This window comes from Cryptomeria japonica, unplaced genomic scaffold (genome assembly GCF_030272615.1).
Source record: "Cryptomeria japonica unplaced genomic scaffold, Sugi_1.0 HiC_scaffold_55, whole genome shotgun sequence".
NCBI lineage: Eukaryota > Viridiplantae > Streptophyta > Pinopsida > Cupressales > Cupressaceae > Cryptomeria > Cryptomeria japonica.
Genome location: NW_026728877.1, coordinates 239964 through 255000, shown reverse-complemented (window position 1 = coordinate 255000; position 15037 = coordinate 239964). Strand labels below are relative to the sequence as shown.

Here is a 15037-nt window from a genome sequence, read left to right as displayed (position 1 = left end):
ATGGGATCCGGTGCACTAACGCTGGTATGATCGCACCCGTTATGAGCTTGTCGCAGTGTGTACTTAGCAAACCGCGACCCACGTGCGAATCCACCCCGGCCACCCACCCCCGTCGAGGTGCACACCCTCCCTCGCGAAGTGCGCCCCGTTCGCCAAGTGTGAGCCCTGCCCGGGTGCGCGCACCTTGCTAGGGCGTCGGGTGTGCACCCGGCCCGGCCTACGTGCGTGCACCTGGACGGGGCGTCGTGTGCGTGCAGTGTCCCGTCTGCAACGCGGTGCCCACACACCACCTCGGGCGCAACGACCTGCGCTCACATGTGGGCCGAGTGCACCTTGGTGCATGTTCGGGGCGCCTCGGGTGCACGCTCGATCTTGCCCCGGTGCACCAAGGCGCTCGGTTTGCCCCGGGTGCGCACTTGGTGCAAGGTGGGCACCCAAAATAGGGATCAAGCACCAAAACACAAGTTTCGGGATGCAAAATGGGACCCAAGGACCACAAATGCGTTCCAAGACCCATGATGGGTCCACGAGAACAAAAATGTGTTCCGAGACTTAATAAACAAATATTGGGTTTTAGGAGAAGAAACATGCTCTGATGCCCAAAACGAGAATCGACCCCGAAAAGGCCACAGGCCAAAAGTGGGATGCGAGACAAAAAAAAATGGGACCCGAGGACCAAAATTGGGTTCCCAGGTCGAAGACAGGGCAACCGGACAAGAAACGACCTCTAAGGCTCGAAATGAGTCCCGACGACTAAAACTTGACAAGAAGCACCCATCAGGCACCCAACTCGACACCCATGGGATGCCGACCCACCCGGGCTTCCACCTAGCACACCTTGGCACCCACCCACCCTCGCACCCAACCTCGCACCCAACTTAGCACCTTTGAACCCACATTGGCACTCACCCTGACCCTGGCACCTTGGAACCCACATTGGCACTCACCTTGACCCTGGCACCCACCTTTGCACTCACCTTGGGACCCACCCTGGCTCCCACCTCGGCACCCACCCAGACACCCACCTTGGTTCCTTGGCACCCACCTTGGATCCTTGGCACCCACCCCGACACCCACCTTGGCACGCAACTTGGCTACTTGCCACCCACCTTGGCTCCTTGACGCCCACCCCGACAACCACCCCGTGACCTACCCTGGCTAGGGTTGGTGCACACCCACCCTGGTGCCCACCTTGGCACCCACCCCATGACCCACCTTGGCACGCACCTTAGTACCCACCCCGTTACCCACCCTAGGACCCACCCCGTGACCCACCTTGGCCAGGGTGGGTGCCTTGGTGCGCACAACTTGCCTGGGCTGCACACCAGGGCGGGCTCAAGATGGCACCCGCGTTCCGTTTTTTTCACTATCTTTCAAAACGGAAATTTTAAAATCTCGTTTTTTTTTTTTTTTTGCCTTTTCTGGAAATTAGTGAAGGCAGCGCATCAAAGGTGCGCAATGCTGGTGCGAACCCGGGAGCGCTCCGATGTGTGCTCCAAGGTGCGGCGTGCACGAAGTCCGAGCCCGGCTTGCCCCGGGTGCGCACCTCGCGTGCACCTTCGCCGGGGTGAGCACCTTGGCTGGGTTGCGCGCCCTGGTGCGCACCAAGGAGCGCTCTGAAGTGTGCTCCAAGGTGCGGCGTGCACGAAGTCGGAGCTCGGTTTGCCCCGGGTGTGCACCTCGGGTGCGCACCTCGCGTGCACCTTCGCTGCGGTGGGCACCTTGGCTGGGTTGCGCGCCTTGGTGGGCACCATGCAGTGCACGAAGTCGGAGCCCGGTTTGCCCCGGGCGCGCACCTCCGCCAGGGTGGGCACCTTGGTGCGCACAACTTGCCTGGGCTGCGCACCAGGAAGGGCTCAAGATGGCACCCGCGTTCCGTTTTTTTCACTATCTTTCAGAACGGAAATTTTAAAATATCGTTTTTTTTTGCCTTTTCTGGAAATTAGTGAAGGCAGCGCATCAAAGGTGCGCAACGCTGGTGCGAACCTGGGAGCGCTCCGATGTGTGCTCCAAGGTGCGGCGTGCACGAAGTCGGAGCCCGGTTTGCCCCGGGTGCGCCCTGGTGGGCACCATGGTGCGCACCAAGGAGCGCTCCGAAGTGTGCTCCAAGGTGCGGCCTGCACGAAGTCGGAGCCCGGTTTGCCCCGGGCGTGCACCGCGGGTGGGCACCTTGGTGCGCATGCCTTGCCTGGGCTGCGCACCAGGGCGGGCTCAAGATGGCACCCGCGTTCCGTTTTTTTCACTATCTTTCAAAACGGAAATTTTAAAATCTCATTTTTTTTTGCCTTTTCTGGAAATTAGTGAAGGCAGCGCATCAAAGGTGCGCACCTCGCTGCCCACCACGGTGCGCAACGCCGGTGGGCACCCGGGAGTGCTTCGAAGTGTGCTCCAAGGTGCTGCGTGCACGTTGTCGGAGCCCGGTTTGCCCCGGGTGCGCACCTCGCGTGCACCTTCGTCGGGGTGGGCACCTTGGCTGGGTTTGCCCCGGCTGCGCTCCGAAGCGGGGTTATTGGAGCGCCGCCTCTTTTTTTGTCGGAGCGTTTGGTGGGGTTTCTCGCATTGGCTCTTCCCAGGCCCGGTTGCCACCCTGGCGCGCACGAAGTCGGAAGTAGGGTTAATTGCCCGGGTGCGCACCTTTGCCAGGGTGGGCACCTTACCTGGGCTGTGCACCAGGGCGGGCTCAAGATGGCACCCGCGTTCCGTTTTTTTCACTATCTTTCAAAACGGAAATTTTAAAATCTCCTCTTTTTTTTGCCTTTTCTGGAAATTAGTGAAGGCAGCGCATCAAAGGTGCGCACCTCGCTGCCCACCTTGGTGTGCTCTGAGGTGCGCACCCGGGAGCGCTACGAAGTGTGCTCCAAGGTGCGGCGTGCACGTTGTCGGAGCCCGGTTTGCCCCGGGTGCGCACCTCGCCTGCACCTTGGCCGGGGTGGGCACCCTGGCTGGGTTTGCCCAGGGTGCGCTCCGAAGCGGGGTTACTGGAGCGCCCCCTCTTTTTTTGTCAGAGCGTTTGGTGGGGTTTCTCGCATTGGCTCTTCCCAGGCCCGGTTGTTGGGTGCGCTCCCACCCTGGCGCGCGCGAAGTTGGAAGTTGGGTTAATTGCCCGGGCGCGCACCTTCGCCAGGGTGGGCACCTTGGTGCGCACACCTTGGCTGGGCTGCGCACCAGGGCGGGCTCAAGATGGCACCAGCATTCCCTTTTTCTCACTATCTTTCAAAACGGAAATTTTAAAATCTCGTTTTTTTTTGCCTTTTATGGAAATTAGTGAAGGCATCGCATCAAAGGTGCGCACCTCGCTGCCCACCTTGGTGTGCTCCGAGGTGCCCACCACGGTGCGCTCCGAGGTGCCCACCACGGTGCGCAACGCCGGTGCGAACCCGGGAGCGCCCCGATGTGTGCTCCAAGGTGCGGCGTGCACGAAGCCGGACCCCGGTTTGCCCCGGGTGCGCACCTCGCGTGCACCTTGGTGCGCACACCTTGGCTGGGTTGCGCGGCCTGGTGGGCACCATGGTGCGCACCAAGGAGCGCTCCAAAGTGTGCTCCAAGGTGCGGCGTGCACGAAGTCCTAGCCCGGTTTGCCCCGGGTGCGCACCTTCGCCGCGGTGGGCACCATGGCGTGCACGAAGTCGGAGCCCGGTTTGCCCCGGGTGCGCACCTCGCGTGCACCTTCGCCGGGGTGGGCACCTCGGCTGGGTTGCGCGCCCTGGTGCGCACCAAGGAGCGCTCCGAAGTGTGCTCCAAGGTGCGGCGTGCACGAAGTCGGAGCCCGGTTTGCCCCGGGTGCGCACCTTCGCCGCGGTGGGCACCCTGGTGCGCACCATGGCGTGCACGAAGTCGGAGCCCGGTTTGCCCCGGGTGCGCACCTCGCGTGCACCTTCGGCGGGGTTGCGCGCCCTGGTGCGCACCAAGGAGCGCTCCGAAGTGTGCTCCAAGGTGCGGCGTGCACGAAGTCGGAGCCCGGTTTGCCCCGGGTGCGCACCTCGCGTGCACCTTCGGCGGGGTTGCGCGCCCTGGTGGGCACCATGGTGCGCACCAAGGAGCGCTCCGAAGTGTGCTCCAAGGTGCGGCGTGCACGAAGTCGGAGCCCGGTTTGCCCCGGGTGCGCACCTCGCGTGCACCTTCGCCGCGGTGGGCACCATGGCGTGCACGAAGTCGGAGCCCGGTTTGCCCCGGGTGCGCACCTCGCGTGCACCTTCGCCGGGGTGGGCACCTCGGCTGGGTTGCGCGCCCTGGTGCGCACCAAGGAGCGCTCCGAAGTGTGCTCCAAGGTGCGGCGTGCACGAAGTCGGAGCCCGGTTTGCCCCGGGTGCGCACCTCGCGTGCACCTTCGCCGCGGTGGGCACCATGGCGTGCACGAAGTCGGAGCCCGGTTTGCCCCGGGTGCGCACCCCGCGTGCACCTTCGCCGGGGTGGGCACCTCGGCTGGGTTGCGCGCCCTGGTGCGCACCAAGGAGCGCTCCGAAGTGTGCTCCAAGGTGCGGCGTGCACGAAGTCGGAGCCCGGTTTGCCCCGGGTGCGCACCTCGCGTGCACCTTCGCCGCGGTGGGCACCTTGGCTGGGTTGGGCACCATTGAGCGCTCCGAAGTGTGCTCCAAGGTGCGCACCATGGCCCTCCAAGGTGCGCAGCATGGCGTGCACGAAGTCGGAGCCCGGTTTGCCCCGGGTGCGCACCTCGCGTGCACCTTCGCCAGGGTGGGCACCTCGGTGCGCACACCTTCTCAATGTTTTCTTGCCTTTTCTGGAAATTGGTGAAGGCAGCGCATCAAAGGTGCGCACCTCGGTGTGCTCCGAGGTGCGAACCCGAGAGCGCTCCGAGGTGCCCACGAAGTCGAAAGTCGGGTTAATTGCATTGTTTTCCCCGGGTGCGCTCCGAGGTGCGCAACATCGGTGCGCACCAAGGAGGGCTCCGAAGTGTGCTCCAAGGTGCGCACGATTCGGAGCTCGGTTTGCCCGGGGTGCGCACACCTTGGCTGGGTTGCGCACCCTTTGTGCGCTCCAAGGTGCGCACGAAGTCGGAGCTCGGTTTGCCCCGGGTGCGCACCTTCGCCAGGGTGCGCACCTTGATGCGCACGCCTTGGCTGGGCTGCGCACCTTGGTGGGCGCCATGGTGCGCACCTTTCGTGCGCTCCAAGGTGCGCACGAAGTCGGAGCTCGGTTTGCCCCGGGTGCGCACCTTGGTGGGCGCCATGGTGCACTCCGAGGTGCCCAAGATTGGTGCGCACCAAGGAGCGCTCCGAAGTGCGCTCCAAGGTGCGCAGGTGCGCGCGAAGTCGAAAGTTGGGTTAATTGTCCGGTTTGCCTCGGGTGCGCACCTTGCGTGCACCTTCGCCAGGGTGGGCGCCTTGGTGCGCACACCTTGGCTGGGCTGCGCACCCGGGCGCGCACACCTTGGCACCCGCGTTTCCTTCATTTTAAATTTTTTTTTTTTACAATCTCTCAAGTGGGAAATTCTATAATCTCAACTTTTTTTGCCTTTTCAGGAAACTTTTGAATGGAGCGCATCATTGGTGCGCTCCGAAGTGTGCTCCAAGGTGCGCACCTCTGGTGTGCTCCAAAGCTCTCTCCAGCTGCGTGCACCTGCCCCGGCCGCGCACCCGGCCCCGCCCAGCTTCGCTCACCTGTCCCGGGCGTCTGGTGCGGAACCTTAGAGTAAGAAACATCACCGTGCACCTTGGCCAACGTGCGCGACTCGACCGAGCGCGCACTGGCCGAGGTGCACACCGATTTCACCTGGGTGCGCGCGCAGCACCTCGGGCGCACCGGGGTGCGCGCACAACGCCCGGGTTGCACCGTGGCCTGTGTGCTCGGGGCGCCTCGGGTGCGCGCTCGGTGTCGCCCCCCGCGCGCGCGGTAGTGCGGGCAGCGCACCCCGGCCCGGCCCGGCCCCGACGAGAACGCAAACGGGCAAAAGGTTTATTCAAATAGCATTGCGACGCCCGGCGAAAAACTAAGAAAGGGTGCAACACCGGGACTTCCCGGGAGGTCACCCATCCCAGTACTACTCCGGCCCAAGCGCGCTTAACTGCGGAGTTCTGATGGGATCCGGTGCACTAACGCTGGTATGATCGCACCCGTTATGAGCTTGTCGCAGTGTGTACTTAGCAAACCGCGACCCACGTGTGAATCCACCCCGGCCACCCACCCCCGTCGAGGTGCACACCCTCCCTCGCGAAGTGCGCCCCGTTCGCCAAGTGTGAGCCCTGCCCGGGTGCGCGCACCTTGCTAGGGCGTCGGGTGTGCACCCGGCCCGGCCTACGTGCGTGCACCTGGACGGGGCGTCGTGTGCGTGCAGTGTCCCGTCTGCAACGCGGTGCCCACACACCACCTCGGGCGCAACGACCTGCGCTCACATGTGGGCCGAGTGCACCTTGGTGCATGTTCGGGGCGCCTCGGGTGCACGCTCGATCTTGCCCCGGTGCACCAAGGCGCTCGGTTTGCCCCGGGTGCGCACTTGGTGCAAGGTGGGCACCCAAAATAGGGATCAAGCACCAAAACACAAGTTTCGGGATGCAAAATGGGACCCAAGGACCACAAATGCGTTCCAAGACCCATGATGGGTCCACGAGAACAAAAATGTGTTCCGAGACTTAATAAACAAATATTGGGTTTTAGGAGAAGAAACATGCTCTGATGCCCAAAACGAGAATCGACCCCGAAAAGGCCACAGGCCAAAAGTGGGATGCGAGACAAAAAAAAATGGGACCCGAGGACCAAAATTGGGTTCCCAGGTCGAAGACAGGGCAACCGGACAAGAAACGACCTCTAAGGCTCGAAATGAGTCCCGACGACTAAAACTTGACAAGAAGCACCCATCAGGCACCCAACTCGACACCCATGGGATGCCGACCCACCCGGGCTTCCACCTAGCACACCTTGGCACCCACCCACCCTCGCACCCAACCTCGCACCCAACTTAGCACCTTTGAACCCACATTGGCACTCACCCTGACCCTGGCACCTTGGAACCCACATTGGCACTCACCTTGACCCTGGCACCCACCTTTGCACTCACCTTGGGACCCACCCTGGCTCCCACCTCGGCACCCACCCAGACACCCACCTTGGTTCCTTGGCACCCACCTTGGATCCTTGGCACCCACCCCGACACCCACCTTGGCACGCAACTTGGCTACTTGCCACCCACCTTGGCTCCTTGACGCCCACCCCGACAACCACCCCGTGACCTACCCTGGCTAGGGTTGGTGCACACCCACCCTGGTGCCCACCTTGGCACCCACCCCATGACCCACCTTGGCACGCACCTTAGTACCCACCCTGTTACCCACCCTAGGACCCACCCCGTGACCCACCTTGGCCAGGGTGGGTGCACCCACCCTGGTGCCCACCTTGGCACCCACCCATCCTAGCACCCAGCCTGTGACCGGGCTTGGAACCCAACCTTGCACCCGTCTTGGCCAGTGTGGGTGCGCACCCATCCTGGCACCCACGTTGTGACACACCCTTTAACCCACGCACCCTAGCAGCCACGTTGGCACCCACCTTGGAACACAACCTAGCAACTTGGCACCCACCCCGTGACCCACCTTGGCATCCACCATAGCAGTCGCCCACTTGGCACCCACCTTGGAACCCAAGTTGGCACCCACCTCGGCACCCACCTTGACACTTGTGGACCCACCTTGCCACTCACCCTAGCATCGACCCATCCTAGCACCCACCCTGGCACCTTTGCACCCTAGCACTCACCCATCCTAGCACCTAACCTGTGACCCACCTTGACACTCACCCTCGCACCCACCTTGGAACCCAACCTAGCACCCACCCACCCTGACACCAACCCTAGCACCTACCCACCCTTGCACCCACCCTGTGACCCATCTTGGCACCCACCCATCCTACCACTCAACCTATCACCCACCTTCTCACCCACCTTGGCATCCACCTTAGCACCCACCCACACTGGCACCTTGGCACCCACCTCGGGCAAGGTGGGTGCACACCCACCCTGACACCCAATTTAGAACCAACCGAGCATGTTACCCACCTTGGCACCCACATTGCAGCCCACCCTAGTACCCACCCTATGACCCACATTGGCATCCACACCCTAGCACCCAGGCACCTCGACACCCGCCTTGACACGCACCCTAGCACTAAACCTGTGACCCACCTTGGAACTCACCCTAGAACCCACCCACCCTGTGAACCACCTTGGCATCCACCTTAGCACCCACCCACCTTGGCACCCACTCTAGCACTCACCCATCCTAACACCCAACTTGTTACCCACCTTGGCACCCGCCCTCGCGTCCACCTTGAAACCCACCCTAGCACCCACCCACGCAGGAGCCCACCTTGGCACCCAACCTAACACCCACGCATCCTGGCACCCAACTTGTGACCCACCTTGGAACCCACCCTAGTACCCACCTTTGAACCCACTATATCACCAACCCACCTTGGCACCCACCCTATGACCCTCTTTGGAATCCACCCTAGCACGCACCCACCCTGGCACCCACCATGGAGCGCACCCTAGCACCCACCCACCTCGGCACGCACCTCAACACCCACCTTGGTGTGCGCACTGCGCCAACCTCTCAAAGACCCTATGTGGTGCGCTCCAAAGTGTACACCTTTGGTGCGCTCCAAGGTGCGCACCTTTGGTGCACACCGAGGTGCACACCAAAGTGTGCACCGAGGTGAGCACCAAAGTGCACTCCAAGGTGCACACCAAGGCGTGCACCTTTGGTGCGGTCAATGCAAACGAATTCGGAAGTTGGGGTCGATGTCCTAATCGCTGCTGCAGACTACACGTATGAGAATCGGACAAATAGCTTTATATAGGGGAGGTGTTGCGTTTGATGGGTCGACTCCCCTGGTTGTGTGCACTGCACCAACTTCAAAGACCCTGTCTTGTTTAAGAAGTCAAAAGTTGGGGTGGATGTCCTAATCATTGCTGCAGTCTACGCATGTATGAGAATCAGACAAATAGCTTATATAGGGGAGGTGTTGCATTCGGTGGGTTGACTCCCCTGGTTGTGCGCACTGCGCCAACCTCAAAGACCCCGCATAGCAGAAGAAGTCGGAAGTCGGATTTTGGTGAGCACCAAGGCGTGCACCTTTGGTGCGGTCAACGCAGACGAATTCAGAAGTTGGGGTGGATGTCCTAATCGTTGTTGCAGGCTACACATGTATGAGAATCAGACAAATAGCTTATATAGGGGAGGTGTTGGGTTTGATGGGTCAACTCCCTTGGTTGTGCGCATTACGCCAACCTCAAAGACCTTGTTTTCGTTAAGAAGTCAAAAGTTGGGGTCAATGTCCTAATGGCTCCTGTAGGCTACACATGTATGAGAATCGGACAAATAGCTTATATAGGGGAGGTGTTGGGTTTGATGGGTCGACTCCCCTGGTTGTGCGCATTACGTCAACCTCAAAGACCTTGTTTTCGTTAAGAAGTCAAAAGTTGGGGTCGATGTCCTAATTGCTCCTGTAGACTACACATGTATGAGAATCAGACAAATAGCTTATATAGGGGAGGTGTTGGGTTTGATGGGTTGACTCCCCTAGTTGTTCGCATTACACCAACCTCAAAGACCTTGTTTTCGTTTAGAAGCCGAAAGTTGGGGTCGATGTCCTAATTGCTCCTGCAGGCTACGCATGTATGAGAATCAGACAAATAGCTTATATAGGGGAGGTGTTGGGTTTGATGGGTCGACTCCCCTGGTTGTGCGCATTGCGCCAACCTCAAAGACCCTGCATTGCGGATGAAGTCGAAAGTCAGAGTTTGGTGTGCTACAAGGTGTGGTCGAAGGTGCTCACCTAGGTGTGCACCTTTGGAGCGCAGGAAAAGTGCCCTCCAAAAGTGCGCACCTTTGGAGTGCACAAAAGTGCCCTCCAAAAGTGCGCACCTTTGGAGCGCACAAAAGTGCCCTCCAAAAAGTGCCCTCCAAAAGTGCGCACCTTTGGAGCGCACAAAAGTGCCCTCCAAAAAGTGCCCTCCAAAAGTGCGCACCTTTGGAGTGCAGAAAAGTGCCCTCCAAAAAGTGCCCTCCAAAAGTGTGCACCTTTGGAGTGCACAAAAGTGCCCTCCAAAAGTGCGCACCTTTGGAGCGCAGAAAAGTGCCCTCCAAAAAGTGCCCTCCAAAAGTGCGCACCTTTGGAGCGCAGAAAAGTGCCCTCCAAAAAGTGCCCTCCAAAAGTGCGCACCTTTGGAGTGCAGAAAAGTGCCCTCCAAAAAGTGCCCTCCAAAAGTGCGCACCTTTGGAGCGCAGAAAAGTGCCCTCCAAAAAGTGCCCTCCAAAAGTGCGCACCTTTGGAGCGCACAAAAGTGCCCTCCAAAAAGTGCCCTCCAAAAGTGCGCACCTTTGGAGCGCACAAAAGTGCCCTCCAAAAGTGCGCACCTTTGGAGCGCACAAAAGTGCCCTCCAAAAGTGCGCACTTTTGGTGCGCACCAAGGCGCTGGTTCGGTCGTTGCAGGCGAGTTCGGAAGTTGGGGTCGATGTCCTGAGCGGAGGTGCAAACTACACAGGTGTCGGAATCGGACAAATAGCTTATATAGGGGAGGTGTATGCTTCGATGGGTCGACTCCCCAGGTTGAGCGCACCGCGCCAACCTCAAAGACCCTACGGTATGGATGAAGTCGGAAGTTGGGTCCGATGACCGATTCGATTAGTAGGTATGCTCATGAGGTCGGAATTTGGGTCCGATGACCTGCCATGTGCAGGAAGGCGAATGTTGGCACTGTGCGTTGCAAGGTGCACACCAAGGTGCTGGTGCGGTCTTTTTAGTCGAGTTCGGAAGTTGGGGTCGATGTCCTGATCGGAGGTGCAAGCTACACAGGTGTGGGAATCGGACAAATAGCTTATATAGGGGAGGTGTATGCTTCGTTGGGTCGACTCCCCGGGTTGAGCGCACCGCGCCAACCTCAAAGACCCTACGGTATGGATGAAGTCGGAAGTTGGGTCCGATGACCGATTCGATATGTAGGCATACTCGCGAGGTCGGAATTTGGGTCCGATGACCTGCCATGTGCAGGAAGGCGAATGTTGGCACTGTGCGTTGCAAGGTGCGCACCAAGGCGCTGGTTCGGTCGTTGCAGGCGAGTTCGGAAGTTGGGGTCGATGTCCTGATCGGAGGTGCAAACTACACAGGTGTGGGAATCGGACAAATAGCTTATATAGGGGAGGTGTATGCTTCGTTGGGTCGACTCCCCGGGTTGAGCGCACCGCGCCAACCTCAAAGACCCTACGGTATGGATGAAGTCGGAAGTTGTGTCCGATGACCGATTCGATATGTAGGCATACTCGCGAGGTCGGAATTTGGGTCCGATGACCTGCCATGTGCAGGAAGGCGAATGTTGGGACTGTGCGTCGCAAGGTGCGCACCAAGGCGCTGGTGCCGTCGTTGCAGTCGAGTTCGGAAGTTGGGGTCGATGTCCTGGTCAGAGGTGCAAACTACACAGGTGTGGGAATCGGACAAATAGCTTATATAGGGGAGGTGTATGCTTCGATGGGTCGACTCCCCGGGTTGAGCGCACCGCGCCAACCTCAAAGACCCTACAGTATGGATGAAGTCGGAAGTTGGGTCCGATGACCGATTCGATACGTAGGCATATTGGCGAGGTCTGAATTTGTGTCCGATGACCTGCCATGCGCAGGAAGGCGGAATTTGGGTCCGATGACCGAGTTGATGGCGTGCCATGCGCAGAAAGGCGGAATTTGGGTCCGATGACCGAGTTGATGTTGATGGCCCGCCATGCACAGGAAGGCGGAATTTGGGTCCGATGACCGATTTGAAGGCGTGCCATGCGCAGAAAGGCGGAGTTTGGGTCCGATGACCGAGTTGATATTGATGGCCCGCCATGCGCAGGAAGGCGGAATTTGGGTCCGATGACCTGACATACGCATGGAGTCCGACTCGGGGGCCGATGTTCGATTCGATGACTTGCATTGTGGGTAAAGTCGGAAGTTGTGGTCTTTGACCCGATTCGATGACCAGACTTCGGCTGCTTGAGAATCGGACAAATAACTTATATAGGGGAGGTAGTGTTCTCGAGCATCCTCCCCCCGTGCCCGTTTATGTCGATTGATGCTGGTGCTCGACTGGTTGGAGCGCTCGGATGCAAAAATCTTGCACCAGGATTTATCGATTGTGATGGACACGGCAAGTCTCCTGATTGCTATGCAGGAGCTCATCGTGAATCTCTATGCGGCCTTGGTATGGACTCGACCTGCGGAATGGTTCGGCAATGGTAGTCGCTCCAACACGTCCTTGCAATGGCCACAGAGGTGATTCGACTAGAGCTCCAGTCTAGCTTTTGGGTTGCTTGGCGGACTGGTATAGCCGCGATCGAGTTCCGGCCATGAACGTTTTAGATAGCTCTTGGGCTTTCTGGGACGGAAGTCGGAAGTTTGGGCTGTTGTCCGATTTGATGACCATTCTTCGGATGTGTGAGAATCGGACAAATAACTTATATAGGGGACTGTGTTGTCTCACGCAGCCCCCTCCGTGCCCCTCTATCTCGACCGATGTTGGTGCTTGAAAGGGTTGGGATCGCTCGGATTTATAAACGTGCACCACCATTTGTCGAGTGTGAGGGACGCGGCAGGTCTCCTAAATGCTATACGGGCGCTCTCTGAGAATCTCTATCCGGCCTCGACACAGACTAGTCTTGCTGAATGGTTTGGCACTGGTAGTCGATCCAACACGTCGTTGTTGTGGCCGCCTAGGCGATTCGATTCGAGCCCCCGTCTAGCTTTTGGGTTGCTTGGCGGATTTTGCCCTATCCGCAAGTGAGCTCGGTCCCTAAACGTTCGAGAAACCCGATTGCTATGCGCCGACTCTCTTTCTTGCGAGCCTCCATCTAGCTTTTGGGTCTCTACGGAACGGAAGTCGGAATCTGGGACCGTTGTTTGATTCGACGAGGCAGACTACGGTTGTGCGAGAATCGGACAAATAACTTATATAGGGGAGGTGTTGACTGGAGCATTCTCCCCCGTGCCCCTCTAACTCGACCAATGCTGGCGCTCGAACGGTGGTAGCGCTCGGATTTTCGTTGAGCGCCAGCATTGGTCGATTTAGAGGGGCATGCGAGATTCCCGAATGCTATGCGAGGGCTCTAACGGAAATGTCTATTGGTTTCGGTATGGATGCAATTGCGAGTGGTTCGGCAAAGGTAGTCGTTCCGATGCGTCCATGTCGTGGCCAAATCGATAATTCGATTTGAGCCCTCGTATAGCATTTGGGTCTCTCGATGTGATTCCGCATTCCAGTCCCTTTGGGCACTGCTTGAGCCGCATCCCAGGGGGTTCCCTTCCCAATAATCTGCCTCGCAACCCGATTGCTATGCGGTGAGGCTCCTCGGCCGCCTCGGAACTATCTGTGTATCAGACGCATCGCGGGATAAGGGGTTGGCAACGGTAGTCGCCCCAAGCGCGTCCGATGCTTGGACCATTCCGAGGCGGCCCTGAAGCCTCTTCCGTCTAGCCGTTGGGTCCTTCTCGCCGCATCCCTTGCCTCGCACCCCGATTGCTATGCGGTGAGGCTCCTCGGCCGCCTTGGAACTATCTGTGTATCAGACGCATCGCGGGATAAGGGGTTGTCACTGGTAGTCGCCCCAAGCGCGTCCGATGCTTGGACCATTCCGAGGCGGCCCTGAAGCCTCTTCCGTCTAGCCGTTGGGTCCTTCTCGCCGCATCCCTCGACTCGCACCCCGATTGCTATGCGGTGAGGCTCCTCGGCCGCCTTGGAACTATCTGTGTATCGGACGCGTCGCGGGATAAGGGGTTGTCACTGGTAGTCGCCCCAAGCGCGTCCGATGCTTGGACCATTCCGAGGCGGCCCTGAAGCCTCTTCCGTCTAGCCGTTGGGTCCTTCTCGCCGCATCCCTCGCCTCGCACCCCGATTGCTATGCGGTGAGGCTCCTCGGCCGCCTTGGAACTATCTGTGTATCGGACGCGTCGCGGGATAAGGGGTTGTCACTGGTAGTCGCCCCAAGCGCGTGCGATGCATGGACCATTCCCAGGCGGCCCTGAAGCCTCTTCCGTCTAGCCGTTGGGTCCTTCTCGCCGCATCCCTCGCCTCGCACCCCGATTGCTATGCGGTGAGGCTCCTCGGCCGCCTTGGAACTATCTGTGTATCGGACGCGTCGCGGGATAAGGGGTTGTCACTGGTAGTCGCCCCAAGCGCGTCCGATGCTTGGACCATTCCGAGGCGGCCCTGAAGCCTCTTCCGTCTAGCCGTTGGGTCCTTCTCGCCGCATCCCTCGCCTCGCACCCCGATTGCTATGCGGTGAGGCTCCTCGGCCGCCTTGGAACTATCTGTGTATCGGACGCGTCGCGGGATAAGGGGTTGTCACTGGTAGTCGCCCCAAGCGCGTCCGATGCTTGGACCATTCCGAGGCGGCCCTGAAGCCTCTTCCGTCTAGCCGTTGGGTCCTTCTCGCCGCATCCCTCGCCTCGCACCCCGATTGCTATGCGGTGAGGCTCCTCGGCCGCCTTGGAACTATCTGTGTATCGGACGCGTCGCGGGATAAGGGGTTGTCACTGGTAGTCGCCCCAAGCGCGTCCGATGCTTGGACCATTCCGAGGCGGCCCTGAAGCCTCTTCCGTCTAGCCGTTGGGTCCTTCTCGCCGCATCCCTCGCCTCGCACCCCGATTGCTATGCGGTGAGGCTCCTCGGCCGCCTTGGAACTATCTGTGTATCGGACGCATCGCGGGATAAGGGGTTGTCACTGGTAGTCGCCCCAAGCGCGTCCGATGCTTGGACCATTCCGAGGCGGCCCTGAAGCCTCTTCCGTCTAGCCGTTGGGTCCTTCTCGCCGCATCCCTCGCCTCGCACCCCGATTGCTATGCGGTGAGGCTCCTCGGCCGCCTTGGAACTATCTGTGTATCGGACGCGTCGCGGGATAAGGGGTTGTCACTGGTAGTCGCCCCAAGCGCGTCCGATGCTTGGACCATTCCGAGGCGGCCCTGAAGCCTCTTCCGTCTAGCCGTTGGGTCCTTCTCGCCGCATCCCTCGCCTCGCACCCCGATTGCTATGCGGTGAGGCTCCTCGGCCGCCTTGGAACTAT

At 59.8% G+C, this 15037-nt stretch overlaps 2 non-coding genes across 2 annotated transcripts in view; both read right to left on the bottom strand.

The window, feature by feature from the left end:
* LOC131863082 (5S ribosomal RNA) overlaps window positions 1-38 on the bottom strand; it is a 119-nt gene extending 81 nt beyond the window's left edge. The window contains exon 1 of the ribosomal RNA XR_009362017.1: window positions 1-38. This exon is cut by the window's left edge and continues 81 nt beyond it. This is a non-coding gene — a ribosomal RNA (5S ribosomal RNA).
* A 5916-nt stretch (window positions 39-5954) lies between these two features.
* LOC131863081 (5S ribosomal RNA) lies at window positions 5955-6073 on the bottom strand. Its single transcript, XR_009362016.1, has one exon. It is a non-coding gene; the product is annotated as a 5S ribosomal RNA (ribosomal RNA).
* Window positions 6074-15037: the final 8964 nt, after the last annotated feature.